This window comes from Cervus canadensis, chromosome 13 (genome assembly GCF_019320065.1).
Source record: "Cervus canadensis isolate Bull #8, Minnesota chromosome 13, ASM1932006v1, whole genome shotgun sequence".
In the NCBI taxonomy this organism is placed as follows: domain Eukaryota; kingdom Metazoa; phylum Chordata; class Mammalia; order Artiodactyla; family Cervidae; genus Cervus; species Cervus canadensis.
This window is the reverse complement of record NC_057398.1, coordinates 54,685,393-54,695,597: the sequence shown is the minus strand read 5'-3', so window position 1 is coordinate 54,695,597 and position 10,205 is coordinate 54,685,393. Positions and strand designations below refer to the sequence as shown.

The following is a 10,205-nucleotide window of genomic DNA, read 5'->3' as shown; positions in this document are numbered from 1 at the left end:
GAAGCACAAGCACATGGAGAAATGAATATGCATGTATTTCATTTAACAATCATGAGTAGTCTCTTATTCAGCTTACTCATGCTTTGATTTTCCAAAATGTTTAGCTTAAATTTAGACATACTTCCCATGACACGCTTTAGTAGTAATAACAACAAAACAACGAAAGGAAGAAGGGAAAGGTTATCTGATACAAGGTTTCCTTAGTGAACCCATGCTAATTGATAATAGTTATCTTTCATTTTCCATCTTAATGTAATTACTTCCTACATTACTCAAAAGATTTTTCTAGAGACCAACATTTACCTGTTTTGGTAGTGTCTTGGTGCCTCACTTATTTCTTGGCTCAGTTTTGCAAAGGACATTTACAGCAATTTGGAAATCTCACCTGTTGAACTGTTTCTGTTCCCTTGAATGTTACTTCTCCATCCAGGAGTTATAAAATAATTTTTAATAGCAATGAAAATAGTCATATACACTATCCTGTTGGTAAAGACTTTTATTCTTAAAAAAGCAGCATGTGTTCAAAATTTTAGAAAGCATGGATAAGCTGGTTCTTGTTTAAAATGGTGATGTGGGAGGATCCTGAACTTGGCTACTTCCATGGATAAACTGAATCTACAACTAAATATGTAACCCAACCCCCAATAAGTCCCACTCTGTGACTCTGTGAGTCGCAATCAAGCATTAACTGAACTCCTAGCTACTCCTGAGGAGCAAAGAGATTGAACCTCAGGCCTGAAATTATAAAACTCCTAGAAGAAAACATAGGTGGTCTTTTCCAACCACAACTGTCAGACTGGAAATAAACTACAAGAAAAAAACTGCAAAAAACACAAATATGTGGAGGCTAAAAAGAAATGCTACTAAGTAATCAATGGGTCACTGAAGAAAAAGGAAATTTAAAAATACCTGGAGACAGAAATGGAAACGTAACAATCCAAAATCTATGGAGCACAGCAAAACCAGTTCTAACGGAACAAGAAAAATTTCAACCAACCATTGGAAGGACTGAAGCTGAATACTCCAATACTTTGGCCACCTGATGCGAAGAACTGACTCATTTGAAAAGACCCTGATGCTGGGAAATGTTGAAGGCAGAAGGAGAAGGGGACGACAGAGGATGAGATGGTTGGATGGCATCACTGACTCAATGGACATGAGTTTGAGTAAACTCCAGGAGTTGGTGATGGACAGGGAGGCCTGGTGTGCTGCCGTCCATGGGGTTGCAAAGAGTTGGACACGGCTGAGCAACTGAACTGAACTGAATCTTACACCTAAAAGAACTAGGAAAAATTGAACAACAACAATCCCAAAGACAGTAGAAGGAAATAAGAGCAAAAAATAAAAGAGGCTAAAAAAAAAAAAAAAAATAGAAAAGAATGAAACAAAGAGCTGGTTCTTTGAAAAGACAAACAAGATTGATAAGCCTTTCATCAGACTCATCAAGAAAAATTGAGACCTGAATAAAATCAGGAATGAAAAACAAATTAAAACTAACACTACAGAAACACAAAATATCCCAAAATTACTACAAATATATGCCAATAAAAATGTGCAACCTAGAATAAAAAGATAAATTTTTAGAAACACCATCTCCCAAGACTGAATTGGGAAGAAATAGAAATATGACCAGAATTACCAGTGTTGAAACTGAATCAATAATTTTAAAAAAATACCTCCCAAAAAACTAAGGTCCAGGACAAGAGGGCCTCATGGGTGAATTCTAGCAAACATCTCAAGAACAGTTAACACCTATCCTCAGACCATTCCAATGTACTGAAGAGGAAGGAACATTTTCAGAACTCGTTCTATAAAGCCAGCATCACCCTGATACCAAACCCAGACAAAACACCACAGAAGAAGAAAAGTACAGGCATGAATCAATGATTAACATAGATGCAAAATCCTCAGTAAAATATTAGCAAACTGAATTCAGCAATACATTAAAGGGCTAATACACCATGATGAAGTGAGTTTTGTCCCAAAGATGCAAGAATGGCTTGATATCCACAAATCAATCAATGTGATACACCATATTAACAAACTGAAGAACAAAACTCATGTGCTCAATATATGAAGAAAATGCTTTTGACAAAATTCAACTTCAATTTATGGTAAAAATTCTCCTGAAAGTGCACAGAGGGAAACATACCTCAACACAATAAATGTCATATATGACAAGCTCACAGTTAACACCATACTTTACAGTGAAAACCTGACTTTTTTTCTCTAAGGAACGAGAAAGGAAGCCCCCTCTCACTGTTTGCAAATGGCATTATACTATACGTAGAAAATCCTAAAAATGTCACCAAAAACGATTTTAACTAATAAATGAATTCAGTGAAGTTGCAGGGTACAAAATTAACATACATAAATTTTTTTGCATCTCTATACACTTAACAGCAAACTTATCAGAGAAGAAAACTATCCCATTCACAATTACATCAGTAAAAATAAAATAGGAATAAATCTAAGCAAGAAGGTAAAGACCTACACATCAAGGACTATAAGACCTTATGGAAAGAAACAGACGATGACACAAACTAACAGGTGTGCTGTGCTCATGGATTGGCAGAATTAATGTTGCTAAAATGACCATGCTATCCAAGGCAATCTACAGATTCAGTGCAATCCCTATCAAAATACCAATGACATTTTTCACAGAACTAGAATAAATAATTCCAAAATCTGTATGGGGACACAAAAGACCCCAAATAGCCAAAACAATCTTGAGAGAGAACAACAAAACTAGATGTATCATGCTCCCTGATTTCAAACTATATTATAGATCTACAGTAATCAAACTGTATGGTATTGGCACAGGAACAAACACACAGCTCAGTGGAACAGAATAGAAAGCCCAGAAATAAAGCCACGTATTTGTGGTCGATTTATGACTAAGGAGGCATGCCAGTGGGTAAAAAACAGCCTCTTCCATAAATGGTGTTGAGAACATTATACAGCTACATGCAAAAGAATCAAACTGGACTACTTTTCTTAATACTATATACAAAAATAAACTCAAAATTGATTAAAGACTTAAATGTTAAGACCTGAAACCATAAAGGTCCCAGAAGAAAACACAGGCAGCATGCTCTAAAGTGAAATGAACCAGTCACAAAAAGACAAACACTGCTTGATTCCACTTACGTGATGTAGCTCACTGTCAGTTTCATAGGGACAGAAAATGAAATTGTGATCGCCAGGGGCTGGGGAAAGGGGAAGTGGAGAGTTGCTCAGTGGGTATAAAGTTTCACTTCTGTAAGATGAAAGTAATTCTGGAGATTGGGTTGCGCAACATGAATGTACTCAACAACATTGAACTCTAGACTTATAAATGATTGAGATAGTCAGTTGTATATGCATATCTTACCACAACTAAGCAAAAAGAAGAGCAGCAACAACAAAAAGGGCAGAAATAAACTTAGCTCATAGGAGTCATGTCTTCACTGTAGGCTTACAGTTCTTAATTACTATTGTTTTCTAAAGTCAGCATATATAATTTAATGCCATTGGCTTCATTTAGCAGGCCTCTTCCATTGTTTCCTTTTCAAGGCAGGTAATTCCAATTTTGTATACTTTCAGGTAACTTTGCATCTTAAAATCACCTTTTGTCCCCTCTTTAAGTGTACTGATTTGTGACAAGAATACCTGGCAAGTACTAGAAAACATGATGCTGGAGATTCTTCCCTAATGGCATTTCAAATTTACTAGCATCTAAAAGGTTTCTGTTCTCTCTTTAAAAAGACAGCACCGATTCTTATTGATGTATGACAGAAAACCACAAAATTCTGTAAAGCAGTTACCCTTCAATTACAATTTTTTTTTAAAAAAAGGCATTCCCCCAATACTTCCCTGGTGACCCAGTGATTGAGAATTCACATTCCATATAGAGCTCTTAGACTATGCCTGGCTCTTTGTAAGACCCTAATAAATGTTAGACACAATGAAAGTTTGCTGTCATTATTTTTCTTATTTGTTGCCAGTATTTCTCAGCTGTTTGCCTTTCACTTTCCTTCTGCTGTCTTCTGAATTACTAGCCTATCCTTTACAATTTCTTTCATCACTCAACCATAAAAAAATCTCCAATCCAGAGATTTAATAAACATTTATTTTCTTGCAATTATTAAAAAAGAAATCCAGACTGAGAAATTGGTTCAGATTTTTAAACTCTTGTAAACATTGTATTCCCAGAATATCGTGGACAGATGTGGCCTGAGAAATAATTTCATTCACACCCTCATTTCTCTGATGAGGAAACAGAGATCAAAGATGTTTTTTGTAAGTGGTTTTATCCAGTCTGGTCCAGGAAGATTTTGCACGCTGGGCTCTGGAATCCCAGCTTGCTGTTTTGCCAGTACTTTCTAAATTCTTCACCAACAAGTTGAAAAAAGTGAAAGTGTTAGTCGCTTCAGTCGTGTCCTACTCTTTTGGACTGTAGCCCACAAGGCTCCCCTGTCCACAGAATTCTCCAGGCAAGAATACTGGAGTGGGTAGCCATTCCCTTCTCCAGGGGATATTCCTCACCCAGGGATCAAACCCAGGTCTCCTGCATTGCAGACCGATTCTTTACCATCTGAGCAAGCAAGGAAACCCAAATAAAGTTAGTCATTCCATGGTGTCCAGTTCTTTGTGACCCCACAGACTATAGTCCCCCTTTATATTCCTCTTTGTGGAACCAACTTTATTTTTTTCCCCCAATTATTTTTATTAGTTGGAGGCTAATTACTTTACAATATTGTAGTGGTTTTTGCCATACACTGACATGAATCACCCATGGATTTACATGTGTTCCCCATCCTGAACCCCTCTCCCACCTCCCTCCCCATCCCATCCCTCTGGGTCATCCCAGTGCACCAGCCCCAAGCACTTGTCTCATGCATCCAACCTGGACTGGCGATCAGTTTCACACTTGATAATATACATGTTTCAATGCTGTTCTCCAGATCATCCCTCCCTCGCCTTCTCCCATAGAGTCCAAAAGTCTGTTCTATATATCTGTGTCTCTTTTTCTGTCTTGCATATAGGGTTATTGTTACCATCTTTTTAAATTCCATATATATGCGTTAGTATACTGTATTGGTGTTTATCTTTCTGGCTTACTTCACTCTGTATAATGGGCTCCAGTTTTATCCATCTCATTAGAACTGATTCAAATGTATTCTTTTTAATGGCTGAGTAATATTCCATTTGTGTATATGTACCACAGCTTTCTTATCCATTTGTCTGCTGATGGGCATCTAGGTTGCTTTCATGTCCTGGCTATTATAAACAGTGCTGCAATGAACACTGGGGTGCACGTGTCTCTTTCAGATCTGGTTTCCTTGGTGTGTATGCCCAGGAGTGGGATTGCTGGGTCATATGGCAGTTCTATTTCCAGTTTTTTAAGAAATCTCCACACTGTTCTCCATAGTGGCTGTACTAGTTTGCATTCCCACCAACAGTGTAAGAGGGTGGAACCAACTTTAGAAGTTTGTTCTATTGAGCTGCATTGGACTAATAATGCATTTGTCAGTCAAAGATTCAGGTCAGGGTGATATTAACCCCTGCCCCCATATTGAATGAATATTCCCAGCCCAAAGCACAGAAATGCCAGACCATTTCTTTAAAAATTTTGATATATTGAAATTGTTAGTTCCAGTTATTTGGGCTTCTCTCACAGCTCAGCTGGTAAAGAATCCGCCTGCAATGCAGGAGACCCTGGTTCGATTCCTGGGTCAGGAAGATCCATTGGAGAAGGGATAGGCTACCCACTCCAGTATTCTTGGGCTTCCCTTGTGGCTCAGCTGGTAAAAAGAATCTGCCTGCAATGTGGGAGACCTGGGTTCGATTCCTGGGTTGGGAATCCTCTGGAGAAGGGAAAGACTACCCACTCCACTATTTTGGCCTGGAGAATTCCATGGCACCGAGAAGTCCATGGGTTCACAATGCATCGGGTAGGACTTTCACTTTCCAGTTATTACTAGAGAGAACCACTAGAGGGCAGAGAAACCCCCTGTCTGGGATGCAGTATTTGTACCCTACCACCCACAATGGTTGGAATCCTAGGGACCTGCCCGCACAAGATACCCCATTGCCCTTGAAAAGTGCTTGTTCTCATGGCTCACGTTCTCTAGATTTAATGAAGAACATATTTATTTCTTCTGCCTTCTCATGGATTTGAGACTAAAGTCCTTTGCTGCTTCAGTTGAATTTTGCCCTTTGATTTACTCAGGTTGTTTAATCTGGCTACAAAGACACCTCAGTTTCATTCCATTGGATCCCTCATTTCAAAATGTAATGCTTTCATAAATTTTCTGGAACTTCATAGAATTCTGCATTCTTTTCACATTTTGTGAGTCTAACAGAGTCAAACCCCTAGGAATATTAAAATAACATTTTTAAAATACCCATATCTTTTATAACTACATTCTTTTATACTGCACATATTTTTCCTCTTAGAATATTGTGATGAGCCAATGGTTTTTCATTGACTCAATTGGTTTCAATTATTTGTGGTCATTAGTTTTGTGTGTGTGTGTGCATGTTGAGGTTAAAAAGCAATCTGGCTTTGTAGCCTACTAGCCCATGTAACCTAAAATGCACAATTTTAAAAATAATATTTATTTAATATTGGCTGTACTGGGACTTTGTTGTTTCACGGGCTTTTCTCTGCTTGCAGCAAGTGAGGCCGACTCTCTAGTTGTGCTGTGTAGGCCTCTCATCGCTGCGGCTTCTCTTTCTGTGGAGCACAGGCCTGCGGCATGTGGGATCTTCCTGGATCAGGGAATGAGCCCGTGTCTCCTGCACTGGCAGGCAGATTCTCGTCCACAGAGCCACCAGCCACAATGCACAGTTTTTAAATGTGTCTTTGCTTTCTAGTAAACAGATATCCCAAGGTCATCTTACACCTTCCTCATCCCAGGCATGCAATCAGTCAGTTTTTCCCAAACCCCATTACCTTTCCTTGGAAATTGATATGAGACCAAACTATTAGCATGAGAGGTGCTTATCTGATTTTATGCTACTAGGATGATATGACCTATGGGCCATTTCAGTAGACAGAAAAAAAATGTCCACCTCCCAATCTATCTCTCCACAAACACAAGTGTGTAATACATTCATAGGTATTTTCAGTTTAGTCCTTATATTACTTCACAACCATAATGTTTAAATTTTTAATTCTATATTTAAACTATAATTATGCCTTCTTTTCTTTTATCATTAATGACACATATAATTGTCACTGTGAAGCTCTTGATTTATAATGAAGCTAACAGAATTACTAATTTATTTTACTTGCCAATAAAAGGAAAAAGATCCAAAATAGCAATACAGTATGAATAGTAATTATTAAACTGCTAAATGAAAGTAAAATTTGTATTTGTACTTGCTTTTGTACTTAGAGTGCACCAGAGGTTATAGAGTAAAATTCCTTTGGTTTAGAGAACTCTGAAATAATTCCTCATTCTGTGGTTTAGCGGAGTTCTGTCCAAATGTTTCCATTCATTTTCAGTTTGAAAGGGTCAGCATTTGACATTTCTGAGTTCTTAATATTTTAGTTCCTGCTTTTTACTTTGGGCTATATTCAGTCACTGGCAAAGAGTAAGTCAGTTTTATAACTTCATATCATTAAGATAAGTAGAAATACCATAATATTTCAGTCTTCTGAGTATTGACCAAGAATTTCATATAGTCGTTTTACGGCTCACCGACAATGACTCTAGGCATAGCTAAAGGTGTAAGATTTATATATGTGCATTCTGAACAAACCCAGACAAGCCCATGATGACAAATTCACCCTATTCAATTTCTCTTAATATGTTTAGAATCTACAGTTTCATGTCTCTAATTAAATTTTCATTTACTAAATTCTATCCTAATATGAGAGTTTTTGATAATCTCTGCTCCCTACCCCTACCAAATTCATATTTCTTACCTCTTCCTCCTTTCTAATCAATGCATCATTCGTGCTAAGTATTATTATATCAAACTAAATAATTATTTGGTTTTACTATATACAAGCCAAAATAGTTTTCTGTGTTGCCGTTTTCTAAATACAGTACCAGTTATTAAGATGTCTTAACACACATTCAGGAAAAATGTTGTTATTTATGATATTAGAATGTATATACATATGTTTTTATTATGTATATTATATTTATACATAAAAATATTTGAATGATGCACTGTTGGCAAAGGAGAGTGCATATAAGTGCAGGTTTTTCAGGTTTGATCAGAAATATTCTTTTTACTCATAAGGTCATAATTCTGACTTTTTTCTCTACACATACATTTTTCTGTTATCAATATTCAGTGCAAATAGCTTGGGAGTTTTCCAAGTCATCAGTGGCTTTTGAATAAATCCAACCAAATAAGATCCAATTTTATTACAGTGTTGAAGGATGATTTTGACTATTCCGTGTTCTCCTTTAAGGCTTTGTCCGCAGGTGAATTCTGATGTAGAATGATGTACTGGTGGTGGTACAGGGCAGTCTTGGTGAATGGACTCCAGAGAGTGACAAGCTCTCATGGACGGGCAGGCAGGCGTGCGGCCTGCATTTTCTGGGCAAGTTGCTGAGCTGTGTGTGGGGACCAGAGGAGGGGGCCTGCTTGGCCCTGAGGCGATGCCTGCGGGTGAGGAGGAAAGAGCCAAGCTCTTAGCTACGTGGGGCTGTCAAGCTAGACTGGAGTCTGGAAACGCCCCAGATAGAAAATAAACAAATCACTTGGCCCTGCGATGGTTCCCTTATCCCCAGAATTGTGCTGAGAAAGCGGCAAAGGGGCTGCGCTGGGAAGCACGTGGGCTTTCTCGAACTTTCCAACCGTGGTGGATGCCAGAGCCCTGCTGGAGTTGAAGCCAGGGGTGAACAAATGCTGACGCTGTGCTCCAGTTCCCTTCCAGCCCCGGGGCCTGTAAGATCAAGCACCTTGGGCTCTTGACGCTGGTGACCCCGAAGTTTGAGGTTTGGGCTAATCGGAAGTGTTATTGTTGCTGTTCAGTCACTCAGTCGGGTCTGACTCTGCAACCCCATGCTGTAGCCCACCAGGCTCCTCTCTCTGTGGGATTCCCCAGGTCAGAACACTGGAGTGGGCAGCCATTCCCTTCTCCAGGGCATCTTCCCCACCCAGGGATCGAACCCAGGTCTCCCTTGTTGCAGGTAGATTCTTTACTGTCTGAGTCACCAGGGAAGCCCCTCTTTCTTTCCAAATTCATATATTTATTGCAAAACAAAAGATATAAAGCCTTTATAGGTCTACAGATGGAAATTTTATTTTCAATTAGATATCTGTAACTATCTTATGCAAGTTAATTCAAATAAACAATTATTTTTAAGACTCTGAGATATCTTAAGCATTTTTTTTAACTCAATAACTGATGATATATTTTCATGAATCTGCCTGCGACTCAGGAGACCCAGGTTCAATCCCTGGGTCAGGAAGTTCCCCTGGAGAAGGGAATGGCTACCCACTCCAGTATTCTTGCCTGGGAACATGCTATCCCTTGGACTAATTATTAGCAGGTTCCAAATTATTACCAGGAAGGAAAGATTCCTAAGGATGGGCTCTCAGGCCATTCCACTCCCTTTCCTGGGAGCAGAGGCTAGGAGGTGAGCATCCTCCAGAGTCCTTTGAGTACTGAAGGGAATTTAACAACTTAACTTATAATCAGGGGCACTCCTGAGAGTTTTTAAAAGGCAGATTAGGTGCTCGCTTCGGCAGCACATATACTAAAATTGGAACGATACAGAGAAGATTAGCATGGCCCCTGCGCAAGGATGACACGCAAATTCGTGAAGCGTTCCATATTTTTAAGAAAAAAAAAAAAAAAAGAAAGAAAAAAAAAAAAAAGGCAGATTAGAATGAAAGCCCTGTTTCTGCTGTTTTAGCTGCTTCTGCTAGTAAGCACAGCCCTGCAGGTGTTGAATTTCTCTGAGGGAGGAGAGAGGACTAATTTTAAATCAAGTTCAAGTCTCTGGGTATTACATGGAATTGGATATTGTAAGATTTAAAATTATGTAAATTGAGGACATATTTGCAACTTTGGGTTTTGATTATGAGATCAGAATATATATATATATATGTATATATATGTATATATATATATATAATCTCCTAGCCTCTGCTCCCAGGAAAGGGAGTGGAATGGCCTGAGAGCCCATCCTTAGGAATCTTTCCTTCCTGGTAATAATTTGGAACCTGCTAATAATTAGTCCTATATATAT

General features: G+C 38.5%; 1 non-coding gene across 1 annotated transcript; it reads left to right on the top strand.

Moving 5' to 3' along the window:
• The first annotated feature begins 9,686 nt into the window (after positions 1 to 9,686).
• LOC122452686 lies at positions 9,687 to 9,793 on the top strand. The gene has a single exon (XR_006272834.1). It is a non-coding gene; the product is annotated as a U6 spliceosomal RNA (small nuclear RNA).
• Positions 9,794 to 10,205: the final 412 nt, after the last annotated feature.